The sequence below is a fragment of the Schistocerca nitens genome, chromosome 5, assembly GCF_023898315.1.
Source record: "Schistocerca nitens isolate TAMUIC-IGC-003100 chromosome 5, iqSchNite1.1, whole genome shotgun sequence".
Lineage (NCBI taxonomy): Eukaryota > Metazoa > Arthropoda > Insecta > Orthoptera > Acrididae > Schistocerca > Schistocerca nitens.
Window position 1 is genome coordinate 334,994,188 of NC_064618.1, and position 17,467 is coordinate 335,011,654.

Below are 17,467 nucleotides of genomic sequence, written 5' to 3' on the forward strand. Positions count from 1 at the left end.
ACTATAATCAAACAAAAGGAGTCGCAATGAGGACCCCACTCTCGCCTGTGGTCGCGAATTTATATATGGAGTACTTCGAGGAGGAAGCTTTGGCGTCATCCACATGGAAACCTACGTGTTTTCTCTGTTATATGGATGACACGTTCGTGATCTGGTCCCATGAAAGGGACAAGCTCCTAGCCTTCCTTACACACCTGAACTCCATACATCCGAACATCAAATTCACTATGGTGAACGAAGCAGAAGGAAGTTCACCATTCCTGGACGTCATGGACACAAGAAGAGCGGATGGCACCCAGGACCACGGGATATACAGGATGAAAACGAACACCGACCTGTATTTGCATGTTAATAGCTGCCACCACCCTTCGCAGTGGAATGGGATGCTAAAAGCACTGGTGCACAGGGCGTGCACCATCTCTGACGAAGAGAGTCTGCCTCATGAGATGGAACACCTCAATACTGTATTCCGGAAAAACGGGTACTCTGAATGACAGATCAGACGCGCTCTGCTCCCCACCTCTACAGTACAGCGTTTGGAGACGAAAGAAGTCACGGAGGAAGAGATAACCACTGCCTATATATCGTATACTGGCGCACTATCGGGGAAAATAGGACGAAAATGGAGGAAACGCCGAGTGGGGACTGTCTTTTGTCCATCCAATAAAACACGAGAACTATTGGGAAGTGTCAAATACGATTTCGGTTTGCGGAAGGCCAGCATATACCAGATTCCGTGTCAGTGTGGGAAGACTTATATTGGACAGACAGTGCGCACCAACGAAGATCGTTGCCGAGAACATCAGAGGCACACAAATCGGCGGTCGCAGAGCACTGTTTGTCCGAAAATCGCGAAATGAACTACCAACATACCAGGGTCTTGTCACTGACATCTAAATACTGGGACAGCGTCGTTAGAGATGTAATCGAAAAGCGTCCAGGGACACAATCATCAACCGAGATTGCGGCTACAACCTCATCAAGGCATGGGAACCAGCATTGAGTCTAATTAGAAAGACGCTCAGCAAAGCAAACGAACGGGCGACCAGGACGGACGAGGCAGTTATAGCGACGCCACCACAGACGCCGACGCCAGCGCCTCAGCCACTGCCGTCGCGCGGACGCGGACTGCGGAGAGAACGCCTCGCACGGGGAGGGGATTTAAGGCGGCCGCCCACCCTCTGGAGAAGAGTTCCTAAGCGCACCTGATGATGGCGACATGTCTGATAGCCGAAATATTGTACCCGTTAGATACTTTGGACCGACAGTACATCTGTGGACTGTTCGAGTAGAGTAGAATTCAGTGGTGAGTCCCGCTGCGAAATGAGCACTGATGTCCAATGAAACTGTGTCTGGAGATGCCCCAGAAAGCGGTGGGATACCGACTTGACTGTTGTCCGCCATATCGCCCTAGAACCAGGAGTCATGACTTGGTGTGCCATGTCTTCATGTCTTTCCATAGCAGAACCCCGTTGGTTATCATCTGCAGCATCCCTGCAACATAGTGGTTATTCGACGATATTCTACGCCCCGTCCCTTTTTTTTTTTTTTTTTTTACGTTCTCTGGAACCATCAAGGTAATACCCGCCCATACATAGCGAGAGTTTCTACTGATCGGCTTCGTGCTTCCCAAAGCCCACCTTAGCCAACAAGGTCACTGGGTCTCTGCTCAACTGATAAAGTTGGGAGCACTATGGGCAGGGCCCTCCAACAAGCTCAGGATGCTGACGATCTAACGCAACAGTAGGACAGAATCTGTCACAGTAGTCCTCCGGAGGATCAATGACAAGCTGTATAATTTCTTGTTGAGGACCAGAGGTGCTGAATTTGTGAAGCTCTTTCTGTTCATAAATTCATCCAGCGTTTCAAAGTTGTCATTCTTTTGTCTGGAGATGTACATCACATCTAATGATTTCCGTCGCATTCCGTTGATTTCTTGGTAGTGTGTCGTTTCTCTTGTTGTTTATAGGCCTGCTTTTATCGTTAGTATTTCGTTTTTCTCTCCATCAGTGTTTGACACTTCACTGAAGCAGTGCTATCTCCATCGATATTTTATCGCGTCACATGAGTTTGATAACTTGCATTAACCTGTGAGAGAATATAGGTTTCAGTATTACTGAAACCTATTATTTTCTACTTTTAGCAATATTTCACTAGCAGTAATGTATGGTCTAAAACGCAGCGATCGGTAAGCTGCACACTATTACACTTTTTCAACAAAAGATTTGTAAATCAAGTGCACATTCCTGCCAAATGGGGTCGTTTAATAATGACTCTAACGAATTATGGGAAGTTAAACGGTTTATTAAGAAGTTAAGATTCAACACTACCATGTGTGAAAAAATCAGTTTTACCTGTGTACATTCTTCAAACTGGATTGAGAAACGTTAATGGAACTAAAATCAATGCGAAATGGAAATCAGAAATTTTTCTTTCACTAGGAAAACAGCGACGAAAAAAAAAATCTCAAAACGGTAGTCCATTGTCTTATGTACCTACAAGAATCTTTCCCAGAGTGGGAGGTCGTGTCATTCGAGGATGGGATGCTCGAATAAGCGTGAGGGAAGCTGAATGCAGTTGCTCCCTGCGTGCAAAACGACTGCATAGGCATCTGCCTTTCACGGAACTACGAGCGCAGAACAGTTCTAGTGAGCATAAACGCCAGATGCTGACCTCTGATGCAGATGTAATTTCTGAAAGGGAAATCAGTTGTGGAATTTTGTCTCATAAATAGAATTTAGATGGTATTATTTCTACCTAGTCCGTAAGGTTGTGTGTAAATGATAATTATTTACATATTCAAACATGTAGTTTACTTCATGACAACCTAATGTATGTTAAACGCCATTCATGGTATTGCAAATTTAATGTTTCGCAACGGAGACAAGCTGCAGAGGATGAGTACAGCGTTTGACTGTTGTCTTTTCGACGTGCATTCAATGGCATTCGAATTAAACGCTTCAGAAAAATCACGGCACAAACAAATCATAATATCTGGACGTGAATCTGTGCATTACAGATCCTGACTGTGAGCTCACCGCACAGCGCCCACTCTCTTCTTTTTAATTTCAGATGCAATTTTGTTATTCGTAACACTACGTGATCAAAGGTATTCAGACACCCATATGCAATGCGAAAATGACGGCTAGATACCGTGAGATGCGGACCCGCCTGTATACAAGGAAGCAGGGAGTATTGTGTACTCAGTAAAGAAGCAGTAACAGCAGAATCGGTCGGTCAGGAAAGAACAGCGACTTGGTTCAAATGGTTCTGAGCACTATGGGACTCAACTTCTGAGGTCATCAGTCGCCTAGAACTTAGAACTACTTAAACCTAACTAACCTAAGGACATCACACACATCCATGCCCGAGGCAGGATTCGAACCTGAGACCGTGGCGGTCGCTCGGCTCCAGACTGTAGCACCTAGAACCGCACGGCCACTCCGGCCGGCTACAGCGACTTCAAACGTTGACTAGCAAGTGCATATCACCTTTCAACACTTCTAAAGTTGCCCAAATCACCGTTCTTGATGTGACCGTGAGCCCGCATCTCGTGGTCGTGCGGTAGCGTTCTCGCTTCCCACGCCCGGGTTCCCGGGTTCGATTCCCGGCGGGGTCAGGGATTTTCTCTGCCTCGTGATGGCTGGGTGTTGTGTGCTGTCCTTAGGTTAGTTAGGTTTAAGTAGTTCTAAGTTCTAGGGGACTTATGACCACAGCAGTTGAGTCCCATAGTGCTCAGAGCCATTTGAACCATTTTTTTGTGACCGTGAAGTGGAATCGCGAAGGAACAACCACAGTAAACCGCATGCAGTTTACCGACGAAGCGGGACCGTTGAGCACTGGGGAGGATGTCCGTAAAAATGGCATTAAATCAGGAGAAGGAATCACTCGTGATTTGCAAAGTGTTCCCACTATTGAAGATAGGGCGCAGAATGTGTTAAAAATGGGTTACAAAGATCGAGCAGCTCCTCATAAGCACATCTCTATAGTCAATTCGAGGTGGTATAATAACCGATGCCACTGAACAGTGTATGGCTGAAAACGAAAGATTTGGAGTGATGAATGAAACTACACCCCGTGGCAGTCCATGGAAGGATTTGGGTTTGGCACATTCCTGGAGCATGTTACCTGCCCTCATCCATATGGTCGAAAGTGTTATACAGAAGAACGCCAACGTCCCTGCCGCAGTGGTAACACCGGTTTGCGTCAGATTACCGAAGTTAAGCGCTGTCAGGCTGGGCTAGCAGTTGGATGGGTGACCATCCGGTCTGCCGAGCGCTGTTGGCAAGCGGGGTTCACTCAGCCGTTGTGAGGTAAACTAAGGAACTACTTCATTGAGAAGTAGCGGCTCCAGTCTCGGAAACTGACATACGGCCGGGAGAGCGGTGTGGTGACCACATGCCCTTCCATTTTTGCTTCGTCTTTGTTTCATTTTGTGCTTAATTTTGATTTGTGAACAATGCCGCGAAAAACTGTTAACAGTACATCGCGATGTGCAATGAGTGAAATAGCCGACTCCAATAATTTGACCGATAATACACTCCTGGAAATTGAAATAAGAACACCGTGAATTCATTGTCCCAGGAAGGGGAAACTTTATTGACACATTCCTGGGGTCAGATACATCACATGATCACACTGACAGAACCACAGGCACATAGACACAGGCAACAGAGCATGCACAATGTCGGCACTAGTACAGTGTATATCCACCTTTCGCAGCAATGCAGGCTGCTATTCTCCCATGGAGACGATCGTAGAGATGCTGGATGTAGTCCTGTGGAACGGCTTGCCATGCCATTTCCACCTGGCGCCTCAGTTGGACCAGCGTTCGTGCTGGACGTGCAGACCGCGTGAGACGACGCTTCATCCAGTCCCAAACATGCTCAATGGGGGACAGATCCGGAGATCTTGCTGGCCAGGGTAGTTGACTTACACCTTCTAGAGCACGTTGGGTGGCACGGGATACATGCGGACGTGCATTGTCCTGTTGGAACAGCAAGTTCCCTTGCCGGTCTAGGAATGGTAGAACGATGGGTTCGATGACGGTTTGGATGTACCGTGCACTATTCAGTGTCCCCTCGACGATCACCAGTGGTGTACGGCCAGTGTAGGAGATCGCTCCCCACACCATGATGCCAGGTGTTGGCCCTGTGTGCCTCGGTCGTATGCAGTCCTGATTGTGGCGCTCACCTGCACGGCGCCAAACACGCATACGACCATCATTGGCACCAAGGCAGAAGCGACTCTCATCGCTGAAGACGACACGTCTCCATTCGTCCCTCCATTCATGCCTGTCGCGACACCACTGGAGGCGGGCTGTACGATGTTGGGGCGTGAGCGGAAGACGGCCTAACGGTGTGCGGGACCGTAGCCCAGCTTCATGGAGACGGTTGCGAATGGTCCTCGCCGATACCCCAGGAGCAACAGTGTCCCTAATTTGCTGGGAAGTGGCGGTGCGGTCCCCTACGGCACTGCGTAGGATCCTACGGTCTTGGCGTGCATCCGTGCGTCGCTGCGGTCCGGTCCCAGGTCGACGGGCACGTGCACCTTCCGCCGACCACTGGCGACAACATCGATGTACTGTGGAGACCTCACGCCCCACGTGTTGAGCAATTCGGCGGTACGTCCACCCGGCCTCCCGCATGCCCACTATACGCCCTCGCTCAAAGTCCGTCAACTGCACATACGGTTCACGTCCACGCTGTCGCGGCATGCTACCAGTGTTAAAGACTGCGATGGAGCTCCGTATGCCACGGCAAACTGGCTGACACTGACGGCGGCGGTGCACAAATGCTGCGCAGCTAGCGCCATTCGACGGCCAACACCGCGGTTCCTGGTGTGTCCGCTGTGCCGTGCGTGTGATCATTGCTTGTACAGCCCTCTCGCAGTGTCCGGAGCAAGTATGGTGGGTCTGACACACCGGTGTCAATGTGTTCTTTTTTCCATTTCCAGGAGTGTATTTGCGACACTCAGTGTAATAGTGATAATCGCCTATTTACAATCAGTGCGTACCGACCACTAGTAATGATTTTAATGCCAATGATGAGCAAACAAATTCAGTTGTGTCCTCTGTTAATTTAACGACAATTGATGATGCGGCACGTTCTGTTACAATGAACGCTTTCCACTTTGACACGCCTGATTTGCAAAATATACGTAGCGAACAGATAATTGTTTCTAACGAAGGTGAACAATATACACAAAACACGTCAAGTTTATTTGATTCCGATGTAATGACCAACAGTGCACATCCGATTGGCAAGCCTTTTTGTGATTCAGACAATGACCAAATGGTTACACAAAACGTGACACATGCAGATACACCATCACACAGCACAGAGAATACAGCAGTTAATTTTGGCATGGATAGAGTTATGGCATTATTGCTACAACTTAATGAAAATTTCGAACAACAACTTAATGAAAATAATGAAAATCTCAAACAGTTGAATGAAAAACTAGAGAATTTCAAACAGTTGAATGATAAACAAGACAACAATTTCAAACAACTTAATGAACAGAACAAACAACTTAGTGAACAGATTGCAGTCGTTGCCCCGCAATGTCATGATACTAAAGAACAATTACGTGAGGAAATTAAGGCTTGTGCTAGGAAAAGTAGTGAAGAAATTAGATCTGTGGCACAAGAATTAAGTAATACACATGCAGCCACAACTAAATTACTTAGAGATGAAATTAGTGCAGTCGCTAAACAATGTTCTGAAAACGCAACACAGTTACGCGACGAGTTTAAATTAATGTCAGCAGAACTTCCACACACTCTGGATGTGAAAGTCGATAAGAAATTTGAACAACAGAGCAGCCAAATAGACGAACGTTTTCAAGTGACAGAAATAAAAAATGTTTCAGTCTCTAACACAACACAGTATACGCCACATTCCGAACATTTGTCACACTCACACAGCCAGTGTAACTTAGGTAATTTACAGAGACTACGTGACTTAGAATCCGAAGAGTCACAGACAAACAGATTCTTTTGCAATCCTGAACCTGCTCAGACATACAGAGGCGATAATTTTTATTAAAAACACTTTCTATCTGTTAGGAAATTTAAAGTGCTTTATAATGACAGAACACAGATTCACGCTTTGGACTGGATACAACAATTTTCTTTTGCATTTCCACCAGCTTGGCCTGTAATGCAGAAACTAAAATTTATTTGCAGCGCGTAAGTGACCTCTGGGGATTCATTACACTTCGATGAATATGTACCGTAGCGTGCACAGGGCCCAGAGCCGTAGTAGTGCTGTTTCATCTTTAGTTTTCTGCACTGCTGCCTTCTCTTTTACTATCCTTTATATCTATCAAAACAACTCTTCAACTATCGATCTATCTAGGATTAAGAATGAGTACAGAAAACCTGATACGACAATTTTTACCTGAAAGTAAATGCCCAGAACTAACAGCATAATTTTAATAACAGACGCAATTTGGTAACAATAGAGGCTTTTCCCCACAACAGCAACAAAACCAGCCGGATTGCATACCTAACCAACAATATAGTCTGCAAGGTCAGCCAAGCTTTAATGTTTCGCCGCCTGCACGTATAGCGTCGGCCACACCAAATAGTAACGTACAGCAGCAAGGAAATCACTATGTACAGAAGACACATCATTTCAACTCGTATCGCAACGCGTCGTATAGCAATGACTATCAAGACAGACGTAAAAGTAATGAGCACAATTTTCAGCGTACGTTTAATAACAGTCGGTCTTACCAGCAGCAAAATCATCCGCAACAACAGATTATAATGAATGAACCAGACAGTAGGTATCATTCCGAACCTAATGCTTCAGGACGAAATAACAGAACAGTACAAATAGTCGAAATGCCACAGCATCCTCCCACATATAACAGCACGTCAGAAAGAATTTGACTAGATACAGTGCAGAATGAATCTTCCAGCAACGTAAGCAATACTTTTGATACACAGACTTTTGTTCACGAAAATATTATTACTTTTGACGACATCCGAGACACTCTTTTGCATGAAAAACCTGTTATTCAAAAAACCATTTTCCACCTTGCATTGAAGTAAAGATTGGATCATCCAAATTTTAATTACCGTTCGGTTTAACTATTTCTTCAGCAGCATTTATTCGCGGTTTGAATAGTATACTTCCGACAGAATTAAAAGTCCGAATCACAACGTATGTAGACGACATCCTTAATGCAGAAGGTAACTGGTCTGAACACAATCTGATTCTTGAAGAACTGTTGCAAACGTTTCGTGCACAAGGACTCTCAGTTAATATTAACAAATTGCACTTTGGCAAAACTTCTATAAAATTTCTTGGACATGTAATTTCAGCGGAAGGCATTGCGCCTGACCTGGAAAAACTTCAAGCTTTACGTGACATTACTGTTCCAACGACAAAGAAACAACTACGCAGCTTTCTGGGTTTAATTAACTTTTTCCGTAAATTTATTCACTTCTCTGCTTTAGACACCCCTATATTATGCCAATTGACGGGTAAAAAACGCTATTTGGTCGTGAGATAGCCAAGCACATTCTGAATTTGTCAATTTGAAACAAGCTTTGTTGAATGCACCACTTTTATCACATCCAGATCTTACTAGAAATTTTTCCATTGCCACTGAGAGTTCTAACACCGCTTTAGGCGTACACAGAAAATTGAAGAAGTCGGTACTACAGTAATTAAAAACATCGCCTTTGCGAGTCGCATTCTGTCACCTGCTGAACGCAATTATTCTGTTACAGAGCTTGAAACATTATGTGTTGAATGGTCATTTACGAGATTTCGGCATTTTCTTTATGGAAGACATACTACCGTTTACACAGATCATAGAGCTATACAGTATTTACTTTCCGCAAAATTGACACACGACAGGTTACGCAGATGGAAACTTTATTTACAGGAATTTAATTTTACAATTGTTCACATTCCCGGTACGCAAAATGTTGTAGCAGACGGACTATCCCGTTCTCTCAGCAACAATCAGCAAGACATCGCAACCAACTTCTGCCAAGCAAATTTTAGCGTCATGTATATTCAGCAAGTCGCATTCGAAAATTTTATTTCGGCATCATTACGAGACATAGCACAAGAGCAGAGCAAAGTCAACGTATGGAAAGAAATTAAACGCCTTTGGCAAGATAGGAGTAATGTTACCATCAGAAACCATTACACTGTACGCAATAACATTCGGTTTCGCCGCTCTCACCCTGACAGCAGCAGTTGGTTATTATGTATTCCTCACGAGCTTGTTAACAAATTAATTTGGTATACTCATTTAACTTACGCACATTACGGAGCCAGAAAATGTTGTCTTATACTGAGACAGAACTGTTATTTTGCCAACATGGAGAAACGTATTCGACGAGTTTTAGCGTCAGGTAAAATCTGCCAGAAAGCTAAGTCAGACACGACTTCACATATTCCTCCGTTACATCCAATTGTACCCATTAAATTGAGACACATGGCCGCGGTAGACATTTTTGTCCGATACCCAGATCTAATAGAGGTTTTTGTTACATCTTTGTCGCTGTTGAACTCACTTCGAAATTTGTTACCTTCACTCCGTTACGCAAAGCTACTGCTAAATCTATTTCTAATGCATTTGTAAAACATTTTTTATTTCATGTAGGGCATGTATTGAAAGTAATTTCCGACAATGGACCACAGTTTCGATCTGCTAAATGGACACGTATGTTACGAGCTAGAAACATTTCTCCTATCTATATATCCAAGTATCACGCTTCTTCGAACCCTTGTGAACGACTAATGAAAGAAATTGATAAACTATTGTAGTGGGACGAAATTGAAGCGTCACCCATCCACCAGTGTCAGCCCAGTTTGCAGGTGAATATAAGTTTAATTTAGTTTTGTTTATGTATTTTTTGTGATATTTGTAATGGTTGTGAATTGTCTAAAGTTTTTGTATTTTTGTTTATGTTTCATGTACGGAGAGGGCGGCGCAACGAACGGAGACAGCATCTTCGCTGCCGGGACCAGAGAGAAAATAGCTGGCCACTATACGTCGCGGGTCGACAGCCAAAGAGCAACAGAAGATCCTGAAACCGAGTTGTTGCGTCGTGCTTCTAAAAATCAAATAAATGAGAATTTGTAATGTTTTGTTCAACAATGATATCATAGGAAGTTTAATCTTATTGAAAATTTTAGTTTTGTCTCGTCAAGGCTCAGGTTCACGTCTGTGTGTAGGAAGATAATAAACTAGTGGATGCTACTAAAGCTGAAATACGTGTTCCGAGGATTTATTTATGAAGAATTATGTGAATGAATTAATAATATATTTGACAAGATTATTGAATTTCGACAGCGTTCATCGCGACTTTGAATCTCAAAAGTTTATTCAATGTGGTTCTAATATCGATTAAATCAGATAACGTGTATCAATATAATTTCTGAGGAGAAACAAACGACATCTAAATTGAAAAAGTTTACGCAAACCAATTGGCCCGAGTGACGTAATTCTGCGCATACGACTCAAATGATGTTTTACAGTATCGTTCAAGAACCATTCTGAGACAATTTAAAAAGAATATAAATAGTTTTGAAGTGGGTTGTAACTGACGTAGGTGACGAAGTCTACACATGGTTATATGTCGAAAGAAAATCATTTATAAGAAACTTACGTCGTTACACTACACCGTGGCGACCTTGGAAACAGGACTTATGTGCATCTAAGGCACACAGGTACGAAACAAAACATCAAGAGTACTTCGGAAGTCGACGCGAGTCTTCGTGGAGCCTTCACCAGCCAGCGGCGACTTCGCGGGTGTGGGCAAGCTGACGGGGCGCAGCCAAGCAGTACGGTCACGCAGTTATTCCACGAGAAGGCGCATCTGTTGGGCAGCAGCTGAACGCTGCAAACCCCGACAACCTTTTTCTCCTAACTAACAGGCCCAGTACGTCAGCTGGGGGGCGTTCCTCCGGCTGGTATTAGAGGTGTTGCTGAGGGTTTCGCCTGTCAACGGGGGGTCGGGCGTGGTTGCAGCCAATGACGTCTCCGGTGTTCGACTCAGCGTCCTGCCGGTTGCGGAAGCGGGGTCGCAGCATCTCAGCGGCTGCATAGACGGCTGTTACTTCTGCAGCCCATAGCAGCACACTGATCACCGAGAACTACAAACTACAACATTAGTGTCCGGTGAGTTTGTTTCAAGTTGGAAGTGGAGTGTTGTACATAGGGAGTGTGCTCTTACAGGATTGTTGATTACAAGTCTGCGTGTGTAACTAGTTAATATCTTACAATAATGTCGGGAAGTGAAATGTCAGACGAAGAGCAATCTATGTCCGATAGGAGCATGAGATCCTTTTTTAGGGCGATCGCTAAATTGAAACAATCTAACGAAGAATCTACTGCTAGATTAAAAGAGGAATTAAAACAGTCTAACGAAGAATCTACTGCTAGATTAAAAGAGGAATTAAAACAGTCTAACGAAGAATCTACTGCTAGATTGAAAGAGGAACTGCACAGGAATTAAAACAGTCTAACGAGGAATCTACTGCTAGATTAAAAGGGGAGCTAAAAAAATCTACAGACAGGTTACAGGAACATCTTAATGAAACCAGTCGAGAATTAAGTAATAAAATAGAGGCTTCTAAAGTTGAAATGCAGGAAAAACTAGTAGGACTTAGTAATAAGATTGCTGATAATTGTAAAAGGTTTGAAGAACATATCCAGGAATCGCGTGAGGAAAAAGCTCGCATGCGAAACGATATTACTGACTTAACCAAGAGACTAGATAATGTCAATGTCTTAGTTGTAAATTAAATAGAGAAAAATAACGATGAGTTACGAGATGAATTTTCTATGCAAACAGAAACTGTTCGTAGAGAATTATTAGAATCTATTAAAGAGGTTTCTACCAGACCTGTAGAGATTTCTTCAATAGATAATGTAGAATTAGAGATACTAACTCATCGAGTAGAAAAAGATCATACTGAAATAGAAAACATGAAATATTTAATTACCGAAATATGCAGTAACCTTGAGACTTCCAAAGATAATAACATTGATGAAGGTACAGAGCGTTCACATCGTGAACACAGTGAAGAATCGATATTAGCTAATCGTGTATCCAATACAGAAATGCGAATACAGGAAATTACTAAACGGTTATCGGAATTAGATAATAATGAAAACATTTCAAGTAGTAGAAGCAATAAAGTAATCAGAGACAACAGTCGCATCGAGTTTGCTAGCTCGGACGACAACAATACACATAAAGAAATCACGGCAAGCTAATCCGATGCAACTCCGTCTCTGCAATCTAAACAAAATCCAACTCTGTCTATCGCAGAATGTTGGGATGATATAACGACAAATTCAAATGTAGCAAGTCGATTTCCTGTATTCAAACCAGGAGGCGAACTTCACCCTATAATCTTTATAAAAGCTTTTGAAACTTCATTATCTCCTAAATGGAGTAATGAAAAACGGATTCAATTTGTAATAGGACATTTACAAGCAGAAGCTGCGGAATGGGCAGTACTGCATAGAACTGATTTTAGGGACTGGGATGATTTCGTTAAGCAGTTTAAACTAAATTATTGGTCAAGAGGAAAACAAAAACACTTAACTTTTGAGTTGTTTGACCCTCCTCCATGTTCTAAACGGTGGGGAGGTTATAGGAATTATTTCAAACGGCATTTAAACCGTGCTAAATTAATTGAAGAACCAATTATCGAAAGTCAGCTAATACGAGTCCTAATTAGTAGATTACCGTATTATGTAACTGAAAGGAAAATGTTATTCTACGAATTGTCCATCCAAACGAAAAAGTTTGCGAACAGATTGTTAAAAATGCTGAACGGAGAATTAAAAGTTGTAATCAACATGCTATAGAACCCTCATTTCAGGTAGGAGATCTTGTGTTAGTACGATCTCATCCTAAAAGTTCTAAGATCAATAAGGAATAAAAAAATTCTTCTTTATCGTTGAAGATTCATATGTTGTACATAAGATTGTACATCCCAAAGCGTTACTTCTTATGGAACCTTCATCAGGTGTCATGAAAGGATTATATAGTGTCGATCAAATTAAACCCTTCATTCCTAAATAAGTTAATATTTAGTATATGTTACATAGGGAAGAGCGTTCATAGTTTATTCATGTGAAGTTTTTCGTGATAGTTACGTGTTATTTTAAAGATATAACAGAAAGTTTAAACAAGTGATCTACAATAATCTACCGGTACTTCAAAAGGAGAAAGATAGCTAAAAGGCGATTTATATGGAAGAAATTTTGTTATTAGGTCAGAAGGAATTTTGTATATTTTTATATTTACTTGGATAGTAGGAACCAAAGGGGATAGTTAATAATTTTAGGGACCATGGGCGTCCAGAGCTATATGGCTCACGAGAACATAGCAGAGTGCCTTTAATAGAGATTTGTAATAGTGTTAATATGGAACACTTCAAATGGGGCTCTCTCGCTTGTTTCTCCTAAATAAATTGCCATTACCCAACAGGGTGTCCAAAGGTAAAGAAAGCCGTGCCGAGATTCTAAAGAAAGTTCTGCTTGATTTCTTCTTGACCTCAGGCATAAATAAGGCATTAGGGAAAAGAATGACGTAAAGTAAATAGTACTATTAGTTATTGTGAGAAACTCATTAGTAATATACATTTTTGGAAAGAATAACTCTAGTAAATGAATAAAACTGAAACTAATCTATCACAATTTGAACGCTCTGTCCTAATGTAACAACGTTAAAGAACATACTAAATTAGTTTTTACTAGCAACTATTAAATGAAAAGGAGTAATCTCCATATATTTCGGTTATGAATTACCATAATAGCACAATTAAGAATAAATGACAAATAGTCATAACAATATCGTGGTAAAAGGATTAACTATCTAAGAGCAAGGACTGTAGATTACGTAAAATGTGAGGAAAATGTTTTAACAGTTAAATATTGTATATACAAAAAGTTTTATTTTCGGTTAAAACCTGACAAACTGAGCTTGTGGGTGGGGTATGTAGTGGGACGAAATTGAAGCGTCACCCATCCACCAGTGTCAGCCCAGTTTGCAGGTGAATATAAGTTTAATTTAGTTTTGTTGATGTATTTTGTGTAATATTTGTAATGGTTGTGAATTGTCTAAAGTTTTTGTGTTTTTGTTTATGTTTCATGTACGGAGAGGGCGGCGCAACGAACGGAGACAGCATCTTCGCAGCCGGGACCATAGAGAAAATTGCTGGCCACTATACGTCGCGGGTCGACAGCCAAAGAGCAACAGAAGATCCTGAAACCGAGTTGTTGCGTCGTGCTTCTAAAAATCAAATAAATGAGAATTTGTAATGTTTTGTACAACAATGATATCATAGGAAGTTTAATCTTATTGAAAATTTTAGTTTTGTCTCGTCAAGGCTCAGATTCACGTCTGTATGTAGGAAGATAATAAACTAGTGGATGCTACTAAAGCTGAAATACGTGTTCCGAGGATTTATTTATGAAGAATTATGTGAATGAATTAATAATATATTTGACAAGATGATTGAATTTTGACAGCGTTCATCGCGACTTTGAATCTCAAAAGTTTATTCAATGTGGTTCTAATATCGATTAAATCAGATAATGTGTATCAATATAATTTCTGAGGAGAAACAAACGACATCTAAACTGAAAAAGTTTACGCAAACCAATTGGCCCGAGTGACTTAATTCTGCGCATACGACTCAAATGATGTTTTACAGTTTCGTTCAAGAACCATTCTGAAACAATTTAAAGAGAATATAAATAGTTTTGAAGTGGGTTGTAACTGACGTAGGTGACGAAGTCTACACATGTTCATATGTCGAAAGAAAATCATTTATAAGATACTCACGTCGTTACACTACACTATGTAGAATATACTGCCATAAAAAACATATTGATTGGGACACACACATACTCTCATTCCAGGATATAATTAACTCCATACCAAATGAATCCACTATGCTATCTCCGACTGTTATATTGAAAAATGTTGAACCACCCAACAAAATTAAAGAACTAGTATCTTTTCCTATATCTCGTCGACTAAGTCACCATGAAATAATTGACATTGCGCTCAACAACATCAAATGTGCCGCAGAGTGCCGGAGAAGACAGCAAAAACAGGTTTGTACACGCCGTGTCTTTCACGTTGGACAGAACATATTTGTACGTACACACTATTTATCCAACAGAGTGAAGAGTAGATGCAGTAAATTTGAGCTTCTATATGCAGGTCCATATCGAATTCGCAGCATACCTCACCCTAATGTAGTACACGTCGAAACTTTGAGAACCAGAAAAAGCAAAGGCAATCACCATGTCTCCAATGTTAAACATTTTATTGAATGAATATACTTTATGATTTATCACACTGTAATGCCATTTCCTGATTTTTATATGACCACTTATGCAATTATATTTATATGAACACTTACTGATGATTATCATATTTTTTCCTGGCATTTGCCCGGCAAGGTAAGGTTAGCAGGTCGCTTTTCTTGTCGTTAGACATCAGACCGTGCACATTTTTCCAGATAAGCTTACATATTTTGTGACCACTTATGCAATTCTATGTATGTGACTACTTACTGATGATTATCATATTTTTTCCTGGCATTTTCCATTTCGTGTGTATGTATGATTGTTTTCCTATCCAAAGTAGAATATTTGTCTGTATGCGCTATGTAATCTTTAAGATATAACAAACACCAGTTGACTTTGACATTTTCTTATATCTCAATATCGTAACTATTTTACATTTTTTGCTACTGCATTATGAGACTGTGTGTACACTTTTTGCACCTGAACACTCTCTGTTTTTGACCTAATACGTTTTCTGTCATGCTATGCTGTATGCTTCATTATATCACTAGAAACAAGTTTTTATTTAATGAGTATATGATTTTAATGCAAGATATTAATCCTTATTCATCATTTTCAGATAGCAATAACGTGTAAAGAAATAAATTAAACAAACCACAGTGGATTATTATGAAATGGAAACTTAACCTTCGGAATGAACGAAAGAAAATGCAATATCTTCTCATGAAGAGTAAATGGATCAGAATTAACAAGCATTAACCAGAATATACTATACACATCGTAAGATCGCAGTCTTGACTAATTATTTTTCTTTCAGAATACGAGGCGATTGATGCAGGCTCTCAGACAGAACTACACATCTTAGTTTTAGTGATGAAATATGCTAGAAATAAGAAACTCTATAGTATGAATAGTAGTATGAAGTAAATGGTGGTATGAATAATGAATAATGAAGTGTCCCTTTTTGCAGATGATAATAAATGATGATGAATAATTATATGAAGAATATGCTAATATGAATAATGAGGTTTTTCTTTGCAGGTGATGATAGTGATGAAATTATGATAATATTAAGGGGCTCCGGAAAGGCTCAAAATCATGAAAAGTTCAATTTTTACTTTTTTGCGTTTTCTGAATCTGCGGACTATTACCTTTTAATAGATATATAATTTATTCAATTCCGAAGACTACAACTATTTTTAAATTTTTTTTATGTGTTGACATGGGCGTGACCCACTGTGGCGCTGTTAAACTGCTGTCAAATGGTGTTATTATTAACGTCCGTGTTCATCAGGTACATTTTAGTTATGTGAGATAAAGTATTTGTTGTGGCTTACCTGTGATGGTTCAATATATATCGCTGGTGTGATTGTCGATTGTTTCATGTTTATTTACTCTGTCGTTATCTCGAAAATATTCGTAATTAATTCTGTTTCTTGAGTCTCTGTTTTGTTATGGTATAATAATGAGTAAAAGTAAAGTTATTAGAAATCCTCTGAAGGCTTTTAAGAAAAGGAGAAATGTTGGAAAGCCAAAGGTATTTAGAAATTGGGAATGAAGATAGGTTCTAACATGGTACGAGCGATGCTTGCTTTAGACAAGGAACGCCTTCGGGCTGCAGACAGGGCTGTAAAGAGTCTAGAAATACAAGCAAGAGTAAACAGGAGGAGGAACAAGAGGAAGCTGGAGGAGGAGTTTGCAGAGGATGAAGATAATCCATTCTATGGACCTGGAATGCACTAAAAAGTTAATCCAATCTTTGTTGCACGATTCCCAAAACTTTTATTTTCTCATACTAATTACATGTTTTCTAAGGATCTTCCAAACATATTTGTTTCAAACTTTCAGTAAATGTTACACAGTACCTTCTGCATAATTTAACACAGCCTTTTTCCAAAAAACTGTATATTTTTAATATATAAATAAAAAATTGCAAAAAAGTGTTGTGAATTTTCATTACAATAGAAAAAAATTATCTTTAATAACTGAACTAAAATTTTGTAAAATCCCTGTGTTAAGTTGTAGCCCATATTCCAATAAATAATCTGTAAAAAGTTCAACTTCCTACCTCAAATACTTTGTGAGGAAAGATGTAATTTATAAGCGTTATTTTAACATTGCAAGTATAGGGCGTTCCGGAGCCACTTAATAATGA